At 53.7% G+C, this 19,510-nt stretch overlaps 56 non-coding genes across 56 annotated transcripts; 28 read left to right on the top strand and 28 right to left on the bottom strand.

The window, feature by feature from the left end:
- The first annotated feature begins 372 nt into the window (after positions 1-372).
- Trnai-uau (transfer RNA isoleucine (anticodon UAU)) lies at positions 373-464 on the top strand. The gene is given in 2 exon segments: positions 373-410; positions 429-464. It is a non-coding gene; the product is annotated as a tRNA-Ile (tRNA).
- Positions 465-575: 111 nt separating this feature from the next.
- Positions 576-647, top strand: Trnad-guc (transfer RNA aspartic acid (anticodon GUC)). The gene has a single exon. It is a non-coding gene; the product is annotated as a tRNA-Asp (tRNA).
- A 236-nt stretch (positions 648-883) lies between these two features.
- On the bottom strand, positions 884-955 carry Trnam-cau (transfer RNA methionine (anticodon CAU)). The gene has a single exon. It is a non-coding gene; the product is annotated as a tRNA-Met (tRNA).
- Positions 956-1,229: 274 nt separating this feature from the next.
- Positions 1,230-1,302, bottom strand: Trnar-acg (transfer RNA arginine (anticodon ACG)). The gene has a single exon. It is a non-coding gene; the product is annotated as a tRNA-Arg (tRNA).
- Positions 1,303-1,743: 441 nt separating this feature from the next.
- On the top strand, positions 1,744-1,835 carry Trnai-uau (transfer RNA isoleucine (anticodon UAU)). Its single transcript is given in 2 exon segments — positions 1,744-1,781; positions 1,800-1,835. It is a non-coding gene; the product is annotated as a tRNA-Ile (tRNA).
- A 110-nt stretch (positions 1,836-1,945) lies between these two features.
- On the top strand, positions 1,946-2,017 carry Trnad-guc (transfer RNA aspartic acid (anticodon GUC)). Its single transcript has one exon. It is a non-coding gene; the product is annotated as a tRNA-Asp (tRNA).
- A 236-nt stretch (positions 2,018-2,253) lies between these two features.
- On the bottom strand, positions 2,254-2,325 carry Trnam-cau (transfer RNA methionine (anticodon CAU)). The gene has a single exon. It is a non-coding gene; the product is annotated as a tRNA-Met (tRNA).
- Positions 2,326-2,599: 274 nt separating this feature from the next.
- On the bottom strand, positions 2,600-2,672 carry Trnar-acg (transfer RNA arginine (anticodon ACG)). The gene has a single exon. It is a non-coding gene; the product is annotated as a tRNA-Arg (tRNA).
- A 441-nt stretch (positions 2,673-3,113) lies between these two features.
- Trnai-uau (transfer RNA isoleucine (anticodon UAU)) lies at positions 3,114-3,205 on the top strand. Its single transcript is given in 2 exon segments — positions 3,114-3,151; positions 3,170-3,205. It is a non-coding gene; the product is annotated as a tRNA-Ile (tRNA).
- Positions 3,206-3,316: 111 nt separating this feature from the next.
- Trnad-guc (transfer RNA aspartic acid (anticodon GUC)) lies at positions 3,317-3,388 on the top strand. Its single transcript has one exon. It is a non-coding gene; the product is annotated as a tRNA-Asp (tRNA).
- Positions 3,389-3,624: 236 nt separating this feature from the next.
- On the bottom strand, positions 3,625-3,696 carry Trnam-cau (transfer RNA methionine (anticodon CAU)). Its single transcript has one exon. It is a non-coding gene; the product is annotated as a tRNA-Met (tRNA).
- A 274-nt stretch (positions 3,697-3,970) lies between these two features.
- Positions 3,971-4,043, bottom strand: Trnar-acg (transfer RNA arginine (anticodon ACG)). Its single transcript has one exon. It is a non-coding gene; the product is annotated as a tRNA-Arg (tRNA).
- Positions 4,044-4,484: 441 nt separating this feature from the next.
- On the top strand, positions 4,485-4,576 carry Trnai-uau (transfer RNA isoleucine (anticodon UAU)). The gene is given in 2 exon segments: positions 4,485-4,522; positions 4,541-4,576. It is a non-coding gene; the product is annotated as a tRNA-Ile (tRNA).
- A 111-nt stretch (positions 4,577-4,687) lies between these two features.
- Trnad-guc (transfer RNA aspartic acid (anticodon GUC)) lies at positions 4,688-4,759 on the top strand. The gene has a single exon. It is a non-coding gene; the product is annotated as a tRNA-Asp (tRNA).
- Positions 4,760-4,995: 236 nt separating this feature from the next.
- On the bottom strand, positions 4,996-5,067 carry Trnam-cau (transfer RNA methionine (anticodon CAU)). Its single transcript has one exon. It is a non-coding gene; the product is annotated as a tRNA-Met (tRNA).
- Positions 5,068-5,341: 274 nt separating this feature from the next.
- Trnar-acg (transfer RNA arginine (anticodon ACG)) lies at positions 5,342-5,414 on the bottom strand. Its single transcript has one exon. It is a non-coding gene; the product is annotated as a tRNA-Arg (tRNA).
- Positions 5,415-5,855: 441 nt separating this feature from the next.
- Positions 5,856-5,947, top strand: Trnai-uau (transfer RNA isoleucine (anticodon UAU)). The gene is given in 2 exon segments: positions 5,856-5,893; positions 5,912-5,947. It is a non-coding gene; the product is annotated as a tRNA-Ile (tRNA).
- Positions 5,948-6,058: 111 nt separating this feature from the next.
- On the top strand, positions 6,059-6,130 carry Trnad-guc (transfer RNA aspartic acid (anticodon GUC)). Its single transcript has one exon. It is a non-coding gene; the product is annotated as a tRNA-Asp (tRNA).
- Positions 6,131-6,366: 236 nt separating this feature from the next.
- On the bottom strand, positions 6,367-6,438 carry Trnam-cau (transfer RNA methionine (anticodon CAU)). Its single transcript has one exon. It is a non-coding gene; the product is annotated as a tRNA-Met (tRNA).
- Positions 6,439-6,712: 274 nt separating this feature from the next.
- Positions 6,713-6,785, bottom strand: Trnar-acg (transfer RNA arginine (anticodon ACG)). Its single transcript has one exon. It is a non-coding gene; the product is annotated as a tRNA-Arg (tRNA).
- Positions 6,786-7,226: 441 nt separating this feature from the next.
- On the top strand, positions 7,227-7,318 carry Trnai-uau (transfer RNA isoleucine (anticodon UAU)). Its single transcript is given in 2 exon segments — positions 7,227-7,264; positions 7,283-7,318. It is a non-coding gene; the product is annotated as a tRNA-Ile (tRNA).
- Positions 7,319-7,429: 111 nt separating this feature from the next.
- Positions 7,430-7,501, top strand: Trnad-guc (transfer RNA aspartic acid (anticodon GUC)). Its single transcript has one exon. It is a non-coding gene; the product is annotated as a tRNA-Asp (tRNA).
- Positions 7,502-7,737: 236 nt separating this feature from the next.
- Trnam-cau (transfer RNA methionine (anticodon CAU)) lies at positions 7,738-7,809 on the bottom strand. The gene has a single exon. It is a non-coding gene; the product is annotated as a tRNA-Met (tRNA).
- Positions 7,810-8,083: 274 nt separating this feature from the next.
- On the bottom strand, positions 8,084-8,156 carry Trnar-acg (transfer RNA arginine (anticodon ACG)). The gene has a single exon. It is a non-coding gene; the product is annotated as a tRNA-Arg (tRNA).
- Positions 8,157-8,597: 441 nt separating this feature from the next.
- Positions 8,598-8,689, top strand: Trnai-uau (transfer RNA isoleucine (anticodon UAU)). Its single transcript is given in 2 exon segments — positions 8,598-8,635; positions 8,654-8,689. It is a non-coding gene; the product is annotated as a tRNA-Ile (tRNA).
- A 111-nt stretch (positions 8,690-8,800) lies between these two features.
- Positions 8,801-8,872, top strand: Trnad-guc (transfer RNA aspartic acid (anticodon GUC)). The gene has a single exon. It is a non-coding gene; the product is annotated as a tRNA-Asp (tRNA).
- Positions 8,873-9,108: 236 nt separating this feature from the next.
- Trnam-cau (transfer RNA methionine (anticodon CAU)) lies at positions 9,109-9,180 on the bottom strand. Its single transcript has one exon. It is a non-coding gene; the product is annotated as a tRNA-Met (tRNA).
- Positions 9,181-9,454: 274 nt separating this feature from the next.
- Trnar-acg (transfer RNA arginine (anticodon ACG)) lies at positions 9,455-9,527 on the bottom strand. Its single transcript has one exon. It is a non-coding gene; the product is annotated as a tRNA-Arg (tRNA).
- A 441-nt stretch (positions 9,528-9,968) lies between these two features.
- Trnai-uau (transfer RNA isoleucine (anticodon UAU)) lies at positions 9,969-10,060 on the top strand. The gene is given in 2 exon segments: positions 9,969-10,006; positions 10,025-10,060. It is a non-coding gene; the product is annotated as a tRNA-Ile (tRNA).
- A 111-nt stretch (positions 10,061-10,171) lies between these two features.
- Trnad-guc (transfer RNA aspartic acid (anticodon GUC)) lies at positions 10,172-10,243 on the top strand. The gene has a single exon. It is a non-coding gene; the product is annotated as a tRNA-Asp (tRNA).
- A 236-nt stretch (positions 10,244-10,479) lies between these two features.
- Positions 10,480-10,551, bottom strand: Trnam-cau (transfer RNA methionine (anticodon CAU)). Its single transcript has one exon. It is a non-coding gene; the product is annotated as a tRNA-Met (tRNA).
- A 274-nt stretch (positions 10,552-10,825) lies between these two features.
- Trnar-acg (transfer RNA arginine (anticodon ACG)) lies at positions 10,826-10,898 on the bottom strand. The gene has a single exon. It is a non-coding gene; the product is annotated as a tRNA-Arg (tRNA).
- A 441-nt stretch (positions 10,899-11,339) lies between these two features.
- On the top strand, positions 11,340-11,431 carry Trnai-uau (transfer RNA isoleucine (anticodon UAU)). Its single transcript is given in 2 exon segments — positions 11,340-11,377; positions 11,396-11,431. It is a non-coding gene; the product is annotated as a tRNA-Ile (tRNA).
- A 111-nt stretch (positions 11,432-11,542) lies between these two features.
- Trnad-guc (transfer RNA aspartic acid (anticodon GUC)) lies at positions 11,543-11,614 on the top strand. Its single transcript has one exon. It is a non-coding gene; the product is annotated as a tRNA-Asp (tRNA).
- A 236-nt stretch (positions 11,615-11,850) lies between these two features.
- Trnam-cau (transfer RNA methionine (anticodon CAU)) lies at positions 11,851-11,922 on the bottom strand. Its single transcript has one exon. It is a non-coding gene; the product is annotated as a tRNA-Met (tRNA).
- Positions 11,923-12,196: 274 nt separating this feature from the next.
- On the bottom strand, positions 12,197-12,269 carry Trnar-acg (transfer RNA arginine (anticodon ACG)). The gene has a single exon. It is a non-coding gene; the product is annotated as a tRNA-Arg (tRNA).
- Positions 12,270-12,710: 441 nt separating this feature from the next.
- Trnai-uau (transfer RNA isoleucine (anticodon UAU)) lies at positions 12,711-12,802 on the top strand. The gene is given in 2 exon segments: positions 12,711-12,748; positions 12,767-12,802. It is a non-coding gene; the product is annotated as a tRNA-Ile (tRNA).
- Positions 12,803-12,913: 111 nt separating this feature from the next.
- Positions 12,914-12,985, top strand: Trnad-guc (transfer RNA aspartic acid (anticodon GUC)). The gene has a single exon. It is a non-coding gene; the product is annotated as a tRNA-Asp (tRNA).
- Positions 12,986-13,221: 236 nt separating this feature from the next.
- Positions 13,222-13,293, bottom strand: Trnam-cau (transfer RNA methionine (anticodon CAU)). Its single transcript has one exon. It is a non-coding gene; the product is annotated as a tRNA-Met (tRNA).
- A 274-nt stretch (positions 13,294-13,567) lies between these two features.
- Positions 13,568-13,640, bottom strand: Trnar-acg (transfer RNA arginine (anticodon ACG)). Its single transcript has one exon. It is a non-coding gene; the product is annotated as a tRNA-Arg (tRNA).
- Positions 13,641-14,081: 441 nt separating this feature from the next.
- On the top strand, positions 14,082-14,173 carry Trnai-uau (transfer RNA isoleucine (anticodon UAU)). Its single transcript is given in 2 exon segments — positions 14,082-14,119; positions 14,138-14,173. It is a non-coding gene; the product is annotated as a tRNA-Ile (tRNA).
- Positions 14,174-14,284: 111 nt separating this feature from the next.
- Positions 14,285-14,356, top strand: Trnad-guc (transfer RNA aspartic acid (anticodon GUC)). Its single transcript has one exon. It is a non-coding gene; the product is annotated as a tRNA-Asp (tRNA).
- A 236-nt stretch (positions 14,357-14,592) lies between these two features.
- Positions 14,593-14,664, bottom strand: Trnat-cgu (transfer RNA threonine (anticodon CGU)). The gene has a single exon. It is a non-coding gene; the product is annotated as a tRNA-Thr (tRNA).
- Positions 14,665-14,938: 274 nt separating this feature from the next.
- Positions 14,939-15,011, bottom strand: Trnar-acg (transfer RNA arginine (anticodon ACG)). Its single transcript has one exon. It is a non-coding gene; the product is annotated as a tRNA-Arg (tRNA).
- Positions 15,012-15,452: 441 nt separating this feature from the next.
- Positions 15,453-15,544, top strand: Trnai-uau (transfer RNA isoleucine (anticodon UAU)). The gene is given in 2 exon segments: positions 15,453-15,490; positions 15,509-15,544. It is a non-coding gene; the product is annotated as a tRNA-Ile (tRNA).
- Positions 15,545-15,655: 111 nt separating this feature from the next.
- Positions 15,656-15,727, top strand: Trnad-guc (transfer RNA aspartic acid (anticodon GUC)). The gene has a single exon. It is a non-coding gene; the product is annotated as a tRNA-Asp (tRNA).
- A 236-nt stretch (positions 15,728-15,963) lies between these two features.
- Positions 15,964-16,035, bottom strand: Trnam-cau (transfer RNA methionine (anticodon CAU)). The gene has a single exon. It is a non-coding gene; the product is annotated as a tRNA-Met (tRNA).
- Positions 16,036-16,309: 274 nt separating this feature from the next.
- On the bottom strand, positions 16,310-16,382 carry Trnar-acg (transfer RNA arginine (anticodon ACG)). Its single transcript has one exon. It is a non-coding gene; the product is annotated as a tRNA-Arg (tRNA).
- A 441-nt stretch (positions 16,383-16,823) lies between these two features.
- Trnai-uau (transfer RNA isoleucine (anticodon UAU)) lies at positions 16,824-16,915 on the top strand. The gene is given in 2 exon segments: positions 16,824-16,861; positions 16,880-16,915. It is a non-coding gene; the product is annotated as a tRNA-Ile (tRNA).
- Positions 16,916-17,026: 111 nt separating this feature from the next.
- Positions 17,027-17,098, top strand: Trnad-guc (transfer RNA aspartic acid (anticodon GUC)). Its single transcript has one exon. It is a non-coding gene; the product is annotated as a tRNA-Asp (tRNA).
- A 236-nt stretch (positions 17,099-17,334) lies between these two features.
- Positions 17,335-17,406, bottom strand: Trnam-cau (transfer RNA methionine (anticodon CAU)). The gene has a single exon. It is a non-coding gene; the product is annotated as a tRNA-Met (tRNA).
- Positions 17,407-17,680: 274 nt separating this feature from the next.
- On the bottom strand, positions 17,681-17,753 carry Trnar-acg (transfer RNA arginine (anticodon ACG)). The gene has a single exon. It is a non-coding gene; the product is annotated as a tRNA-Arg (tRNA).
- Positions 17,754-18,194: 441 nt separating this feature from the next.
- Positions 18,195-18,286, top strand: Trnai-uau (transfer RNA isoleucine (anticodon UAU)). Its single transcript is given in 2 exon segments — positions 18,195-18,232; positions 18,251-18,286. It is a non-coding gene; the product is annotated as a tRNA-Ile (tRNA).
- Positions 18,287-18,397: 111 nt separating this feature from the next.
- Positions 18,398-18,469, top strand: Trnad-guc (transfer RNA aspartic acid (anticodon GUC)). Its single transcript has one exon. It is a non-coding gene; the product is annotated as a tRNA-Asp (tRNA).
- A 236-nt stretch (positions 18,470-18,705) lies between these two features.
- Positions 18,706-18,777, bottom strand: Trnam-cau (transfer RNA methionine (anticodon CAU)). The gene has a single exon. It is a non-coding gene; the product is annotated as a tRNA-Met (tRNA).
- Positions 18,778-19,051: 274 nt separating this feature from the next.
- On the bottom strand, positions 19,052-19,124 carry Trnar-acg (transfer RNA arginine (anticodon ACG)). Its single transcript has one exon. It is a non-coding gene; the product is annotated as a tRNA-Arg (tRNA).
- Between the last annotated feature and the right edge of the window lie 386 nt (positions 19,125-19,510).

The raw sequence follows: 19,510 nt of genomic DNA on the forward strand, positions 1-19,510 counted from the left end.
TGCGTGTCGTCCACTGACAACGGCGGCGCGGCCACTCCGGTCTTCCGCACTCTGCAGGGAGCTGCCAAGGAAGGCATCTCTCCTCTAGCTGCTCGGCCACGGTGCGCCTGCATAGCTTAGAGCTTGCCACACATCTGCCCTCGCCGTTGGACAGGTAGCAGACGGCAAGGCGCGCGTTTTCTGCAATTTTTCGGTGATGACAAGCGGCTGATATGCTTGTAAGTGTAGCATATGAAACAAGAATCGTATGAAGCATCCGTAGACGGGTGCTAAAGTCGCAGTATGGCCGCAGGTGACGGTCGTATGATGGATCTGTAGCCACAACAGGTTGGCAGCAAAGCGAATACCGCTAACTGAAAGCACCCTGCTGTAGCCCCAGTGGCGCAATTGGTTAGCGCACGGTACTTATAAGGCAGTAGCCGTGAGCAATGCCGGGGTTGTGAGTTCGAGCCTCACCTGGGGCATACTTTTATTTCGTAGCAGCTGACTCTGAAAGCATCGGGACGCTAGATTTGAGATGTATCACCTACTTGAGAATCATAAGTGAGCGTGCATTGTAGGTACGGATTGCGTATTCCTCGGTAGTATAGTGGTTAGTATCCCCGCCTGTCACGCGGGAGACCGGGGTTCGATTCCCCGCCGGGGAGGTGCGATTTTTATATCGCAAAAGTTGCACGTGTGGCCCGAAAGGACATTAACGTTGTGATCGAGAAATGTAGTTGCTGCAGAATCGTAAGAAAGTCTGCGTCTTAGGAAGTGTTTCTCGTATTCTTCACACCACGTCGTCGTCGTTTCAGAACTTACAGGGTTTGCTGTTGACGCTGAATCATCGCACCCGAGGCTTAGTGAACGAGCTCGAAGCACCCAAGAAAAAGAATAATTTTAGCAGAGCGTGGTTTCGATCCACGGACCTCTGGGTTATGGGCCCAGCACGCTTCCACTGCGCCACTCTGCTGCGTGGAGGCGTTCGCCCTCTGCGGTGCGTGACATGGGACACTTGGAAAAGCGTTGTCTGCGTCGCGTACCGATTAATTAACTGTGTGACATCTCTCAGCTTGACTTGTCTCGACTTTGCTCGACTGACGCTACGCTGACGCTTGCACGAAGCGATATTTACCACGATCGTCTCGAGATGCAGCTGCGAGATGCTCAGGATTGACATTGCACTGCACGCAGGTGGAAACATTCGAACGCACTGCCTAGCTACGCGCCCGCAACTAACAAAATGCCGACCCTGCCAGGATTCGAACCTGGAATCTTCTGATCCGTAGTCAGACGCGTTATCCGTTGCGCCACAGGGCCACTGTTCGCGTTTCGTAATGAGAGGCGGGTACACATCGCGGAGCAACGTGTTCTCGGTGGCTCGCCAACTGCGTGTCGTCCACTGACAACGGCGGCGCGGCCACTCCGGTCTTCCGCACTCTGCAGGGAGCTGCCAAGGAAGGCATCTCTCCTCTAGCTGCTCGGCCATGGTGCGCCTGCATAGCTTAGAGCTTGCCACACATCTGCCCTCGCCGTTGGACAGGTAGCAGACGGCAAGGCGCGCGTTTTCTGCAATTTTTCGGTGATGACAAGCGGCTGATATGCTTGTAAGTGTAGCATATGAAACAAGAATCGTATGAAGCATCCGTAGACGGGTGCTAAAGTCGCAGTATGGCCGCAGGTGACGGTCGTATGATGGATCTGTAGCCACAACAGGTTGGCAGCAAAGCGAATACCGCTAACTGAAAGCACCCTGCTGTAGCCCCAGTGGCGCAATTGGTTAGCGCACGGTACTTATAAGGCAGTAGCCGTGAGCAATGCCGGGGTTGTGAGTTCGAGTCTCACTTGGGGCATACTTTTATTTCGTAGCAGCTGACTCTGAAAGCATCGGGACGCTAGATTTGAGATGTATCACCTACTTGAGAATCATAAGTGAGCGTCATTGTAGGTACGGATTGCGTATTCCTCGGTAGTATAGTGGTTAGTATCCCCGCCTGTCACGCGGGAGACCGGGGTTCGATTCCCCGCCGGGGAGGTGCGATTTTTATATCGCAAAAGTTGCACGTGTGGCCCGAAAGGACATTAACGTTGTGATCGAGAAATGTAGTTGCTGCAGAATCGTAAGAAAGTCTGCGTCTTAGGAAGTGTTTCTCGTATTCTTCACACCACGTCGTCGTCGTTTCAGAACTTACAGGGTTTGCTGTTGACGCTGAATCATCGCACCCGAGGCTTAGTGAACGAGCTCGAAGCACCCAAGAAAAAGAATAATTTTAGCAGAGCGTGGTTTCGATCCACGGACCTCTGGGTTATGGGCCCAGCACGCTTCCACTGCGCCACTCTGCTGCGTGGAGGCGTTCGCCCTCTGCGGTGCGTGACATGGGACACTTGGAAAAGCGTTGTCTGCGTCGCGTACCGATTAATTAACTGTGTGACATCTCTCAGCTTGACTTGTCTCGACTTTGCTCGACTGACGCTACGCTGACGCTTGCACGAAGCGATATTTACCACGATCGTCTCGAGATGCAGCTGCGAGATGCTCAGGATTGACATTGCACTGCACGCAGGTGGAAACATTCGAACGCACTGCCTAGCTACGCGCCCGCAACTAACAAAATGCCGACCCTGCCAGGATTCGAACCTGGAATCTTCTGATCCGTAGTCAGACGCGTTATCCGTTGCGCCACAGGGCCACTGTTCGCGTTTCGTAATGAGAGGCGGGTACACATCGCGGAGCAACGTGTTCTCGGTGGCTCGCCAACTGCGTGTCGTCCACTGACAACGGCGGCGCGGCCACTCCGGTCTTCCGCACTCTGCAGGGAGCTGCCAAGGAAGGCATCTCTCCTCTAGCTGCTCGGCCATGGTGCGCCTGCATAGCTTAGAGCTTGCCACACATCTGCCCTCGCCGTTGGACAGGTAGCAGACGGCAAGGCGCGCGTTTTCTGCAATTTTTCGGTGATGACAAGCGGCTGATATGCTTGTAAGTGTAGCATATGAAACAAGAATCGTATGAAGCATCCGTAGACGGGTGCTAAAGTCGCAGTATGGCCGCAGGTGACGGTCGTATGATGGATCTGTAGCCACAACAGGTTGGCAGCAAAGCGAATACCGCTAACTGAAAGCACCCTGCTGTAGCCCCAGTGGCGCAATTGGTTAGCGCACGGTACTTATAAGGCAGTAGCCGTGAGCAATGCCGGGGTTGTGAGTTCGAGCCTCACCTGGGGCATACTTTTATTTCGTAGCAGCTGACTCTGAAAGCATCGGGACGCTAGATTTGAGATGTATCACCTACTTGAGAATCATAAGTGAGCGTGCATTGTAGGTACGGATTGCGTATTCCTCGGTGGTATAGTGGTTAGTATCCCCGCCTGTCACGCGGGAGACCGGGGTTCGATTCCCCGCCGGGGAGGTGCGATTTTTATATCGCAAAAGTTGCACGTGTGGCCCGAAAGGACATTAACGTTGTGATCGAGAAATGTAGTTGCTGCAGAATCGTAAGAAAGTCTGCGTCTTAGGAAGTGTTTCTCGTATTCTTCACACCACGTCGTCGTCGTTTCAGAACTTACAGGGTTTGCTGTTGACGCTGAATCATCGCACCCGAGGCTTAGTGAACGAGCTCGAAGCACCCAAGAAAAAGAATAATTTTAGCAGAGCGTGGTTTCGATCCACGGACCTCTGGGTTATGGGCCCAGCACGCTTCCACTGCGCCACTCTGCTGCGTGGAGGCGTTCGCCCTCTGCGGTGCGTGACATGGGACACTTGGAAAAGCGTTGTCTGCGTCGCGTACCGATTAATTAACTGTGTGACATCTCTCAGCTTGACTTGTCTCGACTTTGCTCGACTGACGCTACGCTGACGCTTGCACGAAGCGATATTTACCACGATCGTCTCGAGATGCAGCTGCGAGATGCTCAGGATTGACATTGCACTGCACGCAGGTGGAAACATTCGAACGCACTGCCTAGCTACGCGCCCGCAACTAACAAAATGCCGACCCTGCCAGGATTCGAACCTGGAATCTTCTGATCCGTAGTCAGACGCGTTATCCGTTGCGCCACAGGGCCACTGTTCGCGTTTCGTAATGAGAGGCGGGTACACATCGCGGAGCAACGTGTTCTCGGTGGCTCGCCAACTGCGTGTCGTCCACTGACAACGGCGGCGCGGCCACTCCTGTCTTCCGCACTCTGCAGGGAGCTGCCAAGGAAGGCATCTCTCCTCTAGCTGCTCGGCCATGGTGCGCCTGCATAGCTTAGAGCTTGCCACACATCTGCCCTCGCCGTTGGACAGGTAGCAGACGGCAAGGCGCGCGTTTTCTGCAATTTTTCGGTGATGACAAGCGGCTGATATGCTTGTAAGTGTAGCATATGAAACAAGAATCGTATGAAGCATCCGTAGACGGGTGCTAAAGTCGCAGTATGGCCGCAGGTGACGGTCGTATGATGGATCTGTAGCCACAACAGGTTGGCAGCAAAGCGAATACCGCTAACTGAAAGCACCCTGCTGTAGCCCCAGTGGCGCAATTGGTTAGCGCACGGTACTTATAAGGCAGTAGCCGTGAGCAATGCCGGGGTTGTGAGTTCGAGCCTCACCTGGGGCATACTTTTATTTCGTAGCAGCTGACTCTGAAAGCATCGGGACGCTAGATTTGAGATGTATCACCTACTTGAGAATCATAAGTGAGCGTGCATTGTAGGTACGGATTGCGTATTCCTCGGTAGTATAGTGGTTAGTATCCCCGCCTGTCACGCGGGAGACCGGGGTTCGATTCCCCGCCGGGGAGGTGCGATTTTTATATCGCAAAAGTTGCACGTGTGGCCCGAAAGGACATTAACGTTGTGATCGAGAAATGTAGTTGCTGCAGAATCGTAAGAAAGTCTGCGTCTTAGGAAGTGTTTCTCGTATTCTTCACACCACGTCGTCGTCGTTTCAGAACTTACAGGGTTTGCTGTTGACGCTGAATCATCGCACCCGAGGCTTAGTGAACGAGCTCGAAGCACCCAAGAAAAAGAATAATTTTAGCAGAGCGTGGTTTCGATCCACGGACCTCTGGGTTATGGGCCCAGCACGCTTCCACTGCGCCACTCTGCTGCGTGGAGGCGTTCGCCCTCTGCGGTGCGTGACATGGGACACTTGGAAAAGCGTTGTCTGCGTCGCGTACCGATTAATTAACTGTGTGACATCTCTCAGCTTGACTTGTCTCGACTTTGCTCGACTGACGCTACGCTGACGCTTGCACGAAGCGATATTTACCACGATCGTCTCGAGATGCAGCTGCGAGATGCTCAGGATTGACATTGCACTGCACGCAGGTGGAAACATTCGAACGCACTGCCTAGCTACGCGCCCGCAACTAACAAAATGCCGACCCTGCCAGGATTCGAACCTGGAATCTTCTGATCCGTAGTCAGACGCGTTATCCGTTGCGCCACAGGGCCACTGTTCGCGTTTCGTAATGAGAGGCGGGTACACATCGCGGAGCAACGTGTTCTCGGTGGCTCGCCAACTGCGTGTCGTCCACTGACAACGGCGGCGCGGCCACTCCGGTCTTCCGCACTCTGCAGGGAGCTGCCAAGGAAGGCATCTCTCCTCTAGCTGCTCGGCCATGGTGCGCCTGCATAGCTTAGAGCTTGCCACACATCTGCCCTCGCCGTTGGACAGGTAGCAGACGGCAAGGCGCGCGTTTTCTGCAATTTTTCGGTGATGACAAGCGGCTGATATGCTTGTAAGTGTAGCATATGAAACAAGAATCGTATGAAGCATCCGTAGACGGGTGCTAAAGTCGCAGTATGGCCGCAGGTGACGGTCGTATGATGGATCTGTAGCCACAACAGGTTGGCAGCAAAGCGAATACCGCTAACTGAAAGCACCCTGCTGTAGCCCCAGTGGCGCAATTGGTTAGCGCACGGTACTTATAAGGCAGTAGCCGTGAGCAATGCCGGGGTTGTGAGTTCGAGCCTCACCTGGGGCATACTTTTATTTCGTAGCAGCTGACTCTGAAAGCATCGGGACGCTAGATTTGAGATGTATCACCTACTTGAGAATCATAAGTGAGCGTGCATTGTAGGTACGGATTGCGTATTCCTCGGTAGTATAGTGGTTAGTATCCCCGCCTGTCACGCGGGAGACCGGGGTTCGATTCCCCGCCGGGGAGGTGCGATTTTTATATCGCAAAAGTTGCACGTGTGGCCCGAAAGGACATTAACGTTGTGATCGAGAAATGTAGTTGCTGCAGAATCGTAAGAAAGTCTGCGTCTTAGGAAGTGTTTCTCGTATTCTTCACACCACGTCGTCGTCGTTTCAGAACTTACAGGGTTTGCTGTTGACGCTGAATCATCGCACCCGAGGCTTAGTGAACGAGCTCGAAGCACCCAAGAAAAAGAATAATTTTAGCAGAGCGTGGTTTCGATCCACGGACCTCTGGGTTATGGGCCCAGCACGCTTCCACTGCGCCACTCTGCTGCGTGGAGGCGTTCGCCCTCTGCGGTGCGTGACATGGGACACTTGGAAAAGCGTTGTCTGCGTCGCGTACCGATTAATTAACTGTGTGACATCTCTCAGCTTGACTTGTCTCGACTTTGCTCGACTGACGCTACGCTGACGCTTGCACGAAGCGATATTTACCACGATCGTCTCGAGATGCAGCTGCGAGATGCTCAGGATTGACATTGCACTGCACGCAGGTGGAAACATTCGAACGCACTGCCTAGCTACGCGCCCGCAACTAACAAAATGCCGACCCTGCCAGGATTCGAACCTGGAATCTTCTGATCCGTAGTCAGACGCGTTATCCGTTGCGCCACAGGGCCACTGTTCGCGTTTCGTAATGAGAGGCGGGTACACATCGCGGAGCAACGTGTTCTCGGTGGCTCGCCAACTGCGTGTCGTCCACTGACAACGGCGGCGCGGCCACTCCGGTCTTCCGCACTCTGCAGGGAGCTGCCAAGGAAGGCATCTCTCCTCTAGCTGCTCGGCCATGGTGCGCCTGCATAGCTTAGAGCTTGCCACACATCTGCCCTCGCCGTTGGACAGGTAGCAGACGGCAAGGCGCGCGTTTTCTGCAATTTTTCGGTGATGACAAGCGGCTGATATGCTTGTAAGTGTAGCATATGAAACAAGAATCGTATGAAGCATCCGTAGACGGGTGCTAAAGTCGCAGTATGGCCGCAGGTGACGGTCGTATGATGGATCTGTAGCCACAACAGGTTGGCAGCAAAGCGAATACCGCTAACTGAAAGCACCCTGCTGTAGCCCCAGTGGCGCAATTGGTTAGCGCACGGTACTTATAAGGCAGTAGCCGTGAGCAATGCCGGGGTTGTGAGTTCGAGTCTCACCTGGGGCATACTTTTATTTCGTAGCAGCTGACTCTGAAAGCATCGGGACGCTAGATTTGAGATGTATCACCTACTTGAGAATCATAAGTGAGCGTGCATTGTAGGTACGGATTGCGTATTCCTCGGTAGTATAGTGGTTAGTATCCCCGCCTGTCACGCGGGAGACCGGGGTTCGATTCCCCGCCGGGGAGGTGCGATTTTTATATCGCAAAAGTTGCACGTGTGGCCCGAAAGGACATTAACGTTGTGATCGAGAAATGTAGTTGCTGCAGAATCGTAAGAAAGTCTGCGTCTTAGGAAGTGTTTCTCGTATTCTTCACACCACGTCGTCGTCGTTTCAGAACTTACAGGGTTTGCTGTTGACGCTGAATCATCGCACCCGAGGCTTAGTGAACGAGCTCGAAGCACCCAAGAAAAAGAATAATTTTAGCAGAGCGTGGTTTCGATCCACGGACCTCTGGGTTATGGGCCCAGCACGCTTCCACTGCGCCACTCTGCTGCGTGGAGGCGTTCGCCCTCTGCGGTGCGTGACATGGGACACTTGGAAAAGCGTTGTCTGCGTCGCGTACCGATTAATTAACTGTGTGACATCTCTCAGCTTGACTTGTCTCGACTTTGCTCGACTGACGCTACGCTGACGCTTGCACGAAGCGATATTTACCACGATCGTCTCGAGATGCAGCTGCGAGATGCTCAGGATTGACATTGCACTGCACGCAGGTGGAAACATTCGAACGCACTGCCTAGCTACGCGCCCGCAACTAACAAAATGCCGACCCTGCCAGGATTCGAACCTGGAATCTTCTGATCCGTAGTCAGACGCGTTATCCGTTGCGCCACAGGGCCACTGTTCGCGTTTCGTAATGAGAGGCGGGTACACATCGCGGAGCAACGTGTTCTCGGTGGCTCGCCAACTGCGTGTCGTCCACTGACAACGGCGGCGCGGCCACTCCGGTCTTCCGCACTCTGCAGGGAGCTGCCAAGGAAGGCATCTCTCCTCTAGCTGCTCGGCCATGGTGCGCCTGCATAGCTTAGAGCTTGCCACACATCTGCCCTCGCCGTTGGACAGGTAGCAGACGGCAAGGCGCGCGTTTTCTGCAATTTTTCGGTGATGACAAGCGGCTGATATGCTTGTAAGTGTAGCATATGAAACAAGAATCGTATGAAGCATCCGTAGACGGGTGCTAAAGTCGCAGTATGGCCGCAGGTGACGGTCGTATGATGGATCTGTAGCCACAACAGGTTGGCAGCAAAGCGAATACCGCTAACTGAAAGCACCCTGCTGTAGCCCCAGTGGCGCAATTGGTTAGCGCACGGTACTTATAAGGCAGTAGCCGTGAGCAATGCCGGGGTTGTGAGTTCGAGCCTCACCTGGGGCATACTTTTATTTCGTAGCAGCTGACTCTGAAAGCATCGGGACGCTAGATTTGAGATGTATCACCTACTTGAGAATCATAAGTGAGCGTGCATTGTAGGTACGGATTGCGTATTCCTCGGTAGTATAGTGGTTAGTATCCCCGCCTGTCACGCGGGAGACCGGGGTTCGATTCCCCGCCGGGGAGGTGCGATTTTTATATCGCAAAAGTTGCACGTGTGGCCCGAAAGGACATTAACGTTGTGATCGAGAAATGTAGTTGCTGCAGAATCGTAAGAAAGTCTGCGTCTTAGGAAGTGTTTCTCGTATTCTTCACACCACGTCGTCGTCGTTTCAGAACTTACAGGGTTTGCTGTTGACGCTGAATCATCGCACCCGAGGCTTAGTGAACGAGCTCGAAGCACCCAAGAAAAAGAATAATTTTAGCAGAGCGTGGTTTCGATCCACGGACCTCTGGGTTATGGGCCCAGCACGCTTCCACTGCGCCACTCTGCTGCGTGGAGGCGTTCGCCCTCTGCGGTGCGTGACATGGGACACTTGGAAAAGCGTTGTCTGCGTCGCGTACCGATTAATTAACTGTGTGACATCTCTCAGCTTGACTTGTCTCGACTTTGCTCGACTGACGCTACGCTGACGCTTGCACGAAGCGATATTTACCACGATCGTCTCGAGATGCAGCTGCGAGATGCTCAGGATTGACATTGCACTGCACGCAGGTGGAAACATTCGAACGCACTGCCTAGCTACGCGCCCGCAACTAACAAAATGCCGACCCTGCCAGGATTCGAACCTGGAATCTTCTGATCCGTAGTCAGACGCGTTATCCGTTGCGCCACAGGGCCACTGTTCGCGTTTCGTAATGAGAGGCGGGTACACATCGCGGAGCAACGTGTTCTCGGTGGCTCGCCAACTGCGTGTCGTCCACTGACAACGGCGGCGCGGCCACTCCGGTCTTCCGCACTCTGCAGGGAGCTGCCAAGGAAGGCATCTCTCCTCTAGCTGCTCGGCCATGGTGCGCCTGCATAGCTTAGAGCTTGCCACACATCTGCCCTCGCCGTTGGACAGGTAGCAGACGGCAAGGCGCGCGTTTTCTGCAATTTTTCGGTGATGACAAGCGGCTGATATGCTTGTAAGTGTAGCATATGAAACAAGAATCGTATGAAGCATCCGTAGACGGGTGCTAAAGTCGCAGTATGGCCGCAGGTGACGGTCGTATGATGGATCTGTAGCCACAACAGGTTGGCAGCAAAGCGAATACCGCTAACTGAAAGCACCCTGCTGTAGCCCCAGTGGCGCAATTGGTTAGCGCACGGTACTTATAAGGCAGTAGCCGTGAGCAATGCCGGGGTTGTGAGTTCGAGCCTCACCTGGGGCATACTTTTATTTCGTAGCAGCTGACTCTGAAAGCATCGGGACGCTAGATTTGAGATGTATCACCTACTTGAGAATCATAAGTGAGCGTGCATTGTAGGTACGGATTGCGTATTCCTCGGTAGTATAGTGGTTAGTATCCCCGCCTGTCACGCGGGAGACCGGGGTTCGATTCCCCGCCGGGGAGGTGCGATTTTTATATCGCAAAAGTTGCACGTGTGGCCCGAAAGGACATTAACGTTGTGATCGAGAAATGTAGTTGCTGCAGAATCGTAAGAAAGTCTGCGTCTTAGGAAGTGTTTCTCGTATTCTTCACACCACGTCGTCGTCGTTTCAGAACTTACAGGGTTTGCTGTTGACGCTGAATCATCGCACCCGAGGCTTAGTGAACGAGCTCGAAGCACCCAAGAAAAAGAATAATTTTAGCAGAGCGTGGTTTCGATCCACGGACCTCTGGGTTATGGGCCCAGCACGCTTCCACTGCGCCACTCTGCTGCGTGGAGGCGTTCGCCCTCTGCGGTGCGTGACATGGGACACTTGGAAAAGCGTTGTCTGCGTCGCGTACCGATTAATTAACTGTGTGACATCTCTCAGCTTGACTTGTCTCGACTTTGCTCGACTGACGCTACGCTGACGCTTGCACGAAGCGATATTTACCACGATCGTCTCGAGATGCAGCTGCGAGATGCTCAGGATTGACATTGCACTGCACGCAGGTGGAAACATTCGAACGCACTGCCTAGCTACGCGCCCGCAACTAACAAAATGCCGACCCTGCCAGGATTCGAACCTGGAATCTTCTGATCCGTAGTCAGACGCGTTATCCGTTGCGCCACAGGGCCACTGTTCGCGTTTCGTAATGAGAGGCGGGTACACATCGCGGAGCAACGTGTTCTCGGTGGCTCGCCAACTGCGTGTCGTCCACTGACAACGGCGGCGCGGCCACTCCGGTCTTCCGCACTCTGCAGGGAGCTGCCAAGGAAGGCATCTCTCCTCTAGCTGCTCGGCCATGGTGCGCCTGCATAGCTTAGAGCTTGCCACACATCTGCCCTCGCCGTTGGACAGGTAGCAGACGGCAAGGCGCGCGTTTTCTGCAATTTTTCGGTGATGACAAGCGGCTGATATGCTTGTAAGTGTAGCATATGAAACAAGAATCGTATGAAGCATCCGTAGACGGGTGCTAAAGTCGCAGTATGGCCGCAGGTGACGGTCGTATGATGGATCTGTAGCCACAACAGGTTGGCAGCAAAGCGAATACCGCTAACTGAAAGCACCCTGCTGTAGCCCCAGTGGCGCAATTGGTTAGCGCACGGTACTTATAAGGCAGTAGCCGTGAGCAATGCCGGGGTTGTGAGTTCGAGCCTCACCTGGGGCATACTTTTATTTCGTAGCAGCTGACTCTGAAAGCATCGGGACGCTAGATTTGAGATGTATCACCTACTTGAGAATCATAAGTGAGCGTGCATTGTAGGTACGGATTGCGTATTCCTCGGTAGTATAGTGGTTAGTATCCCCGCCTGTCACGCGGGAGACCGGGGTTCGATTCCCCGCCGGGGAGGTGCGATTTTTATATCGCAAAAGTTGCACGTGTGGCCCGAAAGGACATTAACGTTGTGATCGAGAAATGTAGTTGCTGCAGAATCGTAAGAAAGTCTGCGTCTTAGGAAGTGTTTCTCGTATTCTTCACACCACGTCGTCGTCGTTTCAGAACTTACAGGGTTTGCTGTTGACGCTGAATCATCGCACCCGAGGCTTAGTGAACGAGCTCGAAGCACCCAAGAAAAAGAATAATTTTAGCAGAGCGTGGTTTCGATCCACGGACCTCTGGGTTATGGGCCCAGCACGCTTCCACTGCGCCACTCTGCTGCGTGGAGGCGTTCGCCCTCTGCGGTGCGTGACATGGGACACTTGGAAAAGCGTTGTCTGCGTCGCGTACCGATTAATTAACTGTGTGACATCTCTCAGCTTGACTTGTCTCGACTTTGCTCGACTGACGCTACGCTGACGCTTGCACGAAGCGATATTTACCACGATCGTCTCGAGATGCAGCTGCGAGATGCTCAGGATTGACATTGCACTGCACGCAGGTGGAAACATTCGAACGCACTGCCTAGCTACGCGCCCGCAACTAACAAAATGCCGACCCTGCCAGGATTCGAACCTGGAATCTTCTGATCCGTAGTCAGACGCGTTATCCGTTGCGCCACAGGGCCACTGTTCGCGTTTCGTAATGAGAGGCGGGTACACATCGCGGAGCAACGTGTTCTCGGTGGCTCGCCAACTGCGTGTCGTCCACTGACAACGGCGGCGCGGCCACTCCGGTCTTCCGCACTCTGCAGGGAGCTGCCAAGGAAGGCATCTCTCCTCTAGCTGCTCGGCCATGGTGCGCCTGCATAGCTTAGAGCTTGCCACACATCTGCCCTCGCCGTTGGACAGGTAGCAGACGGCAAGGCGCGCGTTTTCTGCAATTTTTCGGTGATGACAAGCGGCTGATATGCTTGTAAGTGTAGCATATGAAACAAGAATCGTATGAAGCATCCGTAGACGGGTGCTAAAGTCGCAGTATGGCCGCAGGTGACGGTCGTATGATGGATCTGTAGCCACAACAGGTTGGCAGCAAAGCGAATACCGCTAACTGAAAGCACCCTGCTGTAGCCCCAGTGGCGCAATTGGTTAGCGCACGGTACTTATAAGGCAGTAGCCGTGAGCAATGCCGGGGTTGTGAGTTCGAGCCTCACCTGGGGCATACTTTTATTTCGTAGCAGCTGACTCTGAAAGCATCGGGACGCTAGATTTGAGATGTATCACCTACTTGAGAATCATAAGTGAGCGTGCATTGTAGGTACGGATTGCGTATTCCTCGGTAGTATAGTGGTTAGTATCCCCGCCTGTCACGCGGGAGACCGGGGTTCGATTCCCCGCCGGGGAGGTGCGATTTTTATATCGCAAAAGTTGCACGTGTGGCCCGAAAGGACATTAACGTTGTGATCGAGAAATGTAGTTGCTGCAGAATCGTAAGAAAGTCTGCGTCTTAGGAAGTGTTTCTCGTATTCTTCACACCACGTCGTCGTCGTTTCAGAACTTACAGGGTTTGCTGTTGACGCTGAATCATCGCACCCGAGGCTTAGTGAACGAGCTCGAAGCACCCAAGAAAAAGAATAATTTTAGCAGAGCGTGGTTTCGATCCACGGACCTCTGGGTTATGGGCCCAGCACGCTTCCACTGCGCCACTCTGCTGCGTGGAGGCGTTCGCCCTCTGCGGTGCGTGACATGGGACACTTGGAAAAGCGTTGTCTGCGTCGCGTACCGATTAATTAACTGTGTGACATCTCTCAGCTTGACTTGTCTCGACTTTGCTCGACTGACGCTACGCTGACGCTTGCACGAAGCGATATTTACCACGATCGTCTCGAGATGCAGCTGCGAGATGCTCAGGATTGACATTGCACTGCACGCAGGTGGAAACATTCGAACGCACTGCCTAGCTACGCGCCCGCAACTAACAAAATGCCGACCCTGCCAGGATTCGAACCTGGAATCTTCTGATCCGTAGTCAGACGCGTTATCCGTTGCGCCACAGGGCCACTGTTCGCGTTTCGTAATGAGAGGCGGGTACACATCGCGGAGCAACGTGTTCTCGGTGGCTCGCCAACTGCGTGTCGTCCACTGACAACGGCGGCGCGGCCACTCCGGTCTTCCGCACTCTGCAGGGAGCTGCCAAGGAAGGCATCTCTCCTCTAGCTGCTCGGCCATGGTGCGCCTGCATAGCTTAGAGCTTGCCACACATCTGCCCTCGCCGTTGGACAGGTAGCAGACGGCAAGGCGCGCGTTTTCTGCAATTTTTCGGTGATGACAAGCGGCTGATATGCTTGTAAGTGTAGCATATGAAACAAGAATCGTATGAAGCATCCGTAGACGGGTGCTAAAGTCGCAGTATGGCCGCAGGTGACGGTCGTATGATGGATCTGTAGCCACAACAGGTTGGCAGCAAAGCGAATACCGCTAACTGAAAGCACCCTGCTGTAGCCCCAGTGGCGCAATTGGTTAGCGCACGGTACTTATAAGGCAGTAGCCGTGAGCAATGCCGGGGTTGTGAGTTCGAGCCTCACCTGGGGCATACTTTTATTTCGTAGCAGCTGACTCTGAAAGCATCGGGACGCTAGATTTGAGATGTATCACCTACTTGAGAATCATAAGTGAGCGTGCATTGTAGGTACGGATTGCGTATTCCTCGGTAGTATAGTGGTTAGTATCCCCGCCTGTCACGCGGGAGACCGGGGTTCGATTCCCCGCCGGGGAGGTGCGATTTTTATATCGCAAAAGTTGCACGTGTGGCCCGAAAGGACATTAACGTTGTGATCGAGAAATGTAGTTGCTGCAGAATCGTAAGAAAGTCTGCGTCTTAGGAAGTGTTTCTCGTATTCTTCACACCACGTCGTCGTCGTTTCAGAACTTACAGGGTTTGCTGTTGACGCTGAATCATCGCACCCGAGGCTTAGTGAACGAGCTCGAAGCACCCAAGAAAAAGAATAATTTTAGCAGAGCGTGGTTTCGATCCACGGACCTCTGGGTTACGGGCCCAGCACGCTTCCACTGCGCCACTCTGCTGCGTGGAGGCGTTCGCCCTCTGCGGTGCGTGACATGGGACACTTGGAAAAGCGTTGTCTGCGTCGCGTACCGATTAATTAACTGTGTGACATCTCTCAGCTTGACTTGTCTCGACTTTGCTCGACTGACGCTACGCTGACGCTTGCACGAAGCGATATTTACCACGATCGTCTCGAGATGCAGCTGCGAGATGCTCAGGATTGACATTGCACTGCACGCAGGTGGAAACATTCGAACGCACTGCCTAGCTACGCGCCCGCAACTAACAAAATGCCGACCCTGCCAGGATTCGAACCTGGAATCTTCTGATCCGTAGTCAGACGCGTTATCCGTTGCGCCACAGGGCCACTGTTCGCGTTTCGTAATGAGAGGCGGGTACACATCGCGGAGCAACGTGTTCTCGGTGGCTCGCCAACTGCGTGTCGTCCACTGACAACGGCGGCGCGGCCACTCCGGTCTTCCGCACTCTGCAGGGAGCTGCCAAGGAAGGCATCTCTCCTCTAGCTGCTCGGCCATGGTGCGCCTGCATAGCTTAGAGCTTGCCACACATCTGCCCTCGCCGTTGGACAGGTAGCAGACGGCAAGGCGCGCGTTTTCTGCAATTTTTCGGTGATGACAAGCGGCTGATATGCTTGTAAGTGTAGCATATGAAACAAGAATCGTATGAAGCATCCGTAGACGGGTGCTAAAGTCGCAGTATGGCCGCAGGTGACGGTCGTATGATGGATCTGTAGCCACAACAGGTTGGCAGCAAAGCGAATACCGCTAACTGAAAGCACCCTGCTGTAGCCCCAGTGGCGCAATTGGTTAGCGCACGGTACTTATAAGGCAGTAGCCGTGAGCAATGCCGGGGTTGTGAGTTCGAGCCTCACCTGGGGCATACTTTTATTTCGTAGCAGCTGACTCTGAAAGCATCGGGACGCTAGATTTGAGATGTATCACCTACTTGAGAATCATAAGTGAGCGTGCATTGTAGGTACGGATTGCGTATTCCTCGGTAGTAAAGTGGTTAGTATCCCCGCCTGTCACGCGGGAGACCGGGGTTCGATTCCCCGCCGGGGAGGTGCGATTTTTATATCGCAAAAGTTGCACGTGTGGCCCGAAAGGACATTAACGTTGTGATCGAGAAATGTAGTTGCTGCAGAATCGTAAGAAAGTCTGCGTCTTAGGAAGTGTTTCTCGTATTCTTCACACCACGTCGTCGTCGTTTCAGAACTTACAGGGTTTGCTGTTGACGCTGAATCATCGCACCCGAGGCTTAGTGAACGAGCTCGAAGCACCCAAGAAAAAGAATAATTTTAGCAGAGCGTGGTTTCGATCCACGGACCTCTGGGTTATGGGCCCAGCACGCTTCCACTGCGCCACTCTGCTGCGTGGAGGCGTTCGCCCTCTGCGGTGCGTGACATGGGACACTTGGAAAAGCGTTGTCTGCGTCGCGTACCGATTAATTAACTGTGTGACATCTCTCAGCTTGACTTGTCTCGACTTTGCTCGACTGACGCTACGCTGACGCTTGCACGAAGCGATATTTACCACGATCGTCTCGAGATGCAGCTGCGAGATGCTCAGGATTGACATTGCACTGCACGCAGGTGGAAACATTCGAACGCACTGCCTAGCTACGCGCCCGCAACTAACAAAATGCCGACCCTGCCAGGATTCGAACCTGGAATCTTCTGATCCGTAGTCAGACGCGTTATCCGTTGCGCCACAGGGCCACTGTTCGCGTTTCGTAATGAGAGGCGGGTACACATCGCGGAGCAACGTGTTCTCGGTGGCTCGCCAACTGCGTGTCGTCCACTGACAACGGCGGCGCGGCCACTCCGGTCTTCCGCACTCTGCAGGGAGCTGCCAAGGAAGGCATCTCTCCTCTAGCTGCTCGGCCATGGTGCGCCTGCATAGCTTAGAGCTTGCCACACATCTGCCCTCGCCGTTGGACAGGTAGCAGACGGCAAGGCGCGCGTTTTCTGCAATTTTTCGGTGATGACAAGCGGCTGATATGCTTGTAAGTGTAGCATATGAAACAAGAATCGTATGAAGCATCCGTAGACGGGTGCTAAAGTCGCAGTATGGCCGCAGGTGACGGTCGTATGATGGATCTGTAGCCACAACAGGTTGGCAGCAAAGCGAATACCGCTAACTGAAAGCACCCTGCTGTAGCCCCAGTGGCGCAATTGGTTAGCGCACGGTACTTATAAGGCAGTAGCCGTGAGCAATGCCGGGGTTGTGAGTTCGAGCCTCACCTGGGGCATACTTTTATTTCGTAGCAGCTGACTCTGAAAGCATCGGGACGCTAGATTTGAGATGTATCACCTACTTGAGAATCATAAGTGAGCGTGCATTGTAGGTACGGATTGCGTATTCCTCGGTAGTATAGTGGTTAGTATCCCCGCCTGTCACGCGGGAGACCGGGGTTCGATTCCCCGCCGGGGAGGTGCGATTTTTATATCGCAAAAGTTGCACGTGTGGCCCGAAAGGACATTAACGTTGTGATCGAGAAATGTAGTTGCTGCAGAATCGTAAGAAAGTCTGCGTCTTAGGAAGTGTTTCTCGTATTCTTCACACCACGTCGTCGTCGTTTCAGAACTTACAGGGTTTGCTGTTGACGCTGAATCATCGCACCCGAGGCTTAGTGAACGAGCTCGAAGCACCCAAGAAAAAGAATAATTTTAGCAGAGCGTGGTTTCGATCCACGGACCTCTGGGTTATGGGCCCAGCACGCTTCCACTGCGCCACTCTGCTGCGTGGAGGCGTTCGCCCTCTGCGGTGCGTGACATGGGACACTTGGAAAAGCGTTGTCTGCGTCGCGTACCGATTAATTAACTGTGTGACATCTCTCAGCTTGACTTGTCTCGACTTTGCTCGACTGACGCTACGCTGACGCTTGCACGAAGCGATATTTACCACGATCGTCTCGAGATGCAGCTGCGAGATGCTCAGGATTGACATTGCACTGCACGCAGGTGGAAACATTCGAACGCACTGCCTAGCTACGCGCCCGCAACTAACAAAATGCCGACCCTGCCAGGATTCGAACCTGGAATCTTCTGATCCGTAGTCAGACGCGTTATCCGTTGCGCCACAGGGCCACTGTTCGCGTTTCGTAATGAGAGGCGGGTACACATCGCGGAGCAACGTGTTCTCGGTGGCTCGCCAACTGCGTGTCGTCCACTGACAACGGCGGCGCGGCCACTCCGGTCTTCCGCACTCTGCAGGGAGCTGCCAAGGAAGGCATCTCTCCTCTAGCTGCTCGGCCATGGTGCGCCTGCATAGCTTAGAGCTTGCCACACATCTGCCCTCGCCGTTGGACAGGTAGCAGACGGCAAGGCGCGCGTTTTCTGCAATTTTTCGGTGATGACAAGCGGCTGATATGCTTGTAAGTGTAGCATATGAAACAAGAATCGTATGAAGCATCCGTAGACGGGTGCTAAAGTCGCAGTATGGCCGCAGGTGACGGTCGTATGATGGATCTGTAGCCACAACAGGTTGGCAGCAAAGCGAATACCGCTAACTGAAAGCACCCTGCTGTAGCCCCAGTGGCGCAATTGGTTAGCGCACGGTACTTATAAGGCAGTAGCCGTGAGCAATGCCGGGGTTGTGAGTTCGAGCCTCACCTGGGGCATACTTTTATTTCGTAGCAGCTGACTCTGAAAGCATCGGGACGCTAGATTTGAGATGTATCACCTACTTGAGAATCATAAGTGAGCGTGCATTGTAGGTACGGATTGCGTATTCCTCGGTAGTATAGTGGTTAGTATCCCCGCCTGTCACGCGGGAGACCGGGGTTCGATTCCCCGCCGGGGAGGTGCGATTTTTATATCGCAAAAGTTGCACGTGTGGCCCGAAAGGACATTAACGTTGTGATCGAGAAATGTAGTTGCTGCAGAATCGTAAGAAAGTCTGCGTCTTAGGAAGTGTTTCTCGTATTCTTCACACCACGTCGTCGTCGTTTCAGAACTTACAGGGTTTGCTGTTGACGCTGAATCATCGCACCCGAGGCTTAGTGAACGAGCTCGAAGCACCCAAGAAAAAGAATAATTTTAGCAGAGCGTGGTTTCGATCCACGGACCTCTGGGTTATGGGCCCAGCACGCTTCCACTGCGCCACTCTGCTGCGTGGAGGCGTTCGCCCTCTGCGGTGCGTGACATGGGACACTTGGAAAAGCGTTGTCTGCGTCGCGTACCGATTAATTAACTGTGTGACATCTCTCAGCTTGACTTGTCTCGACTTTGCTCGACTGACGCTACGCTGACGCTTGCACGAAGCGATATTTACCACGATCGTCTCGAGATGCAGCTGCGAGATGCTCAGGATTGACATTGCACTGCACGCAGGTGGAAACATTCGAACGCACTGCCTAGCTACGCGCCCGCAACTAACAAAATGCCGACCCTGCCAGGATTCGAACCTGGAATCTTCTGATCCGTAGTCAGACGCGTTATCCGTTGCGCCACAGGGCCACTGTTCGCGTTTCGTAATGAGAGGCGGGTACACATCGCGGAGCAACGTGTTCTCGGTGGCTCGCCAACTGCGTGTCGTCCACTGACAACGGCGGCGCGGCCACTCCGGTCTTCCGCACTCTGCAGGGAGCTGCCAAGGAAGGCATCTCTCCTCTAGCTGCTCGGCCATGGTGCGCCTGCATAGCTTAGAGCTTGCCACACATCTGCCCTCGCCGTTGGACAGGTAGCAGACGGCAAGGCGCGCGTTTTCTGCAATTTTTCGGTGATGACAAGCGGCTGATATGCTTGTAAGTGTAGCATATGAAACAAGAATCGTATGAAGCATCCGTAGACGGGTGCTAAAGTCGCAGTATGGCCGCAGGTGACGGTCGTATGATGGATCTGTA

The sequence above is a fragment of the Schistocerca serialis genome, chromosome 9, assembly GCF_023864345.2.
Source record: "Schistocerca serialis cubense isolate TAMUIC-IGC-003099 chromosome 9, iqSchSeri2.2, whole genome shotgun sequence".
Taxonomy (NCBI): domain Eukaryota; kingdom Metazoa; phylum Arthropoda; class Insecta; order Orthoptera; family Acrididae; genus Schistocerca; species Schistocerca serialis.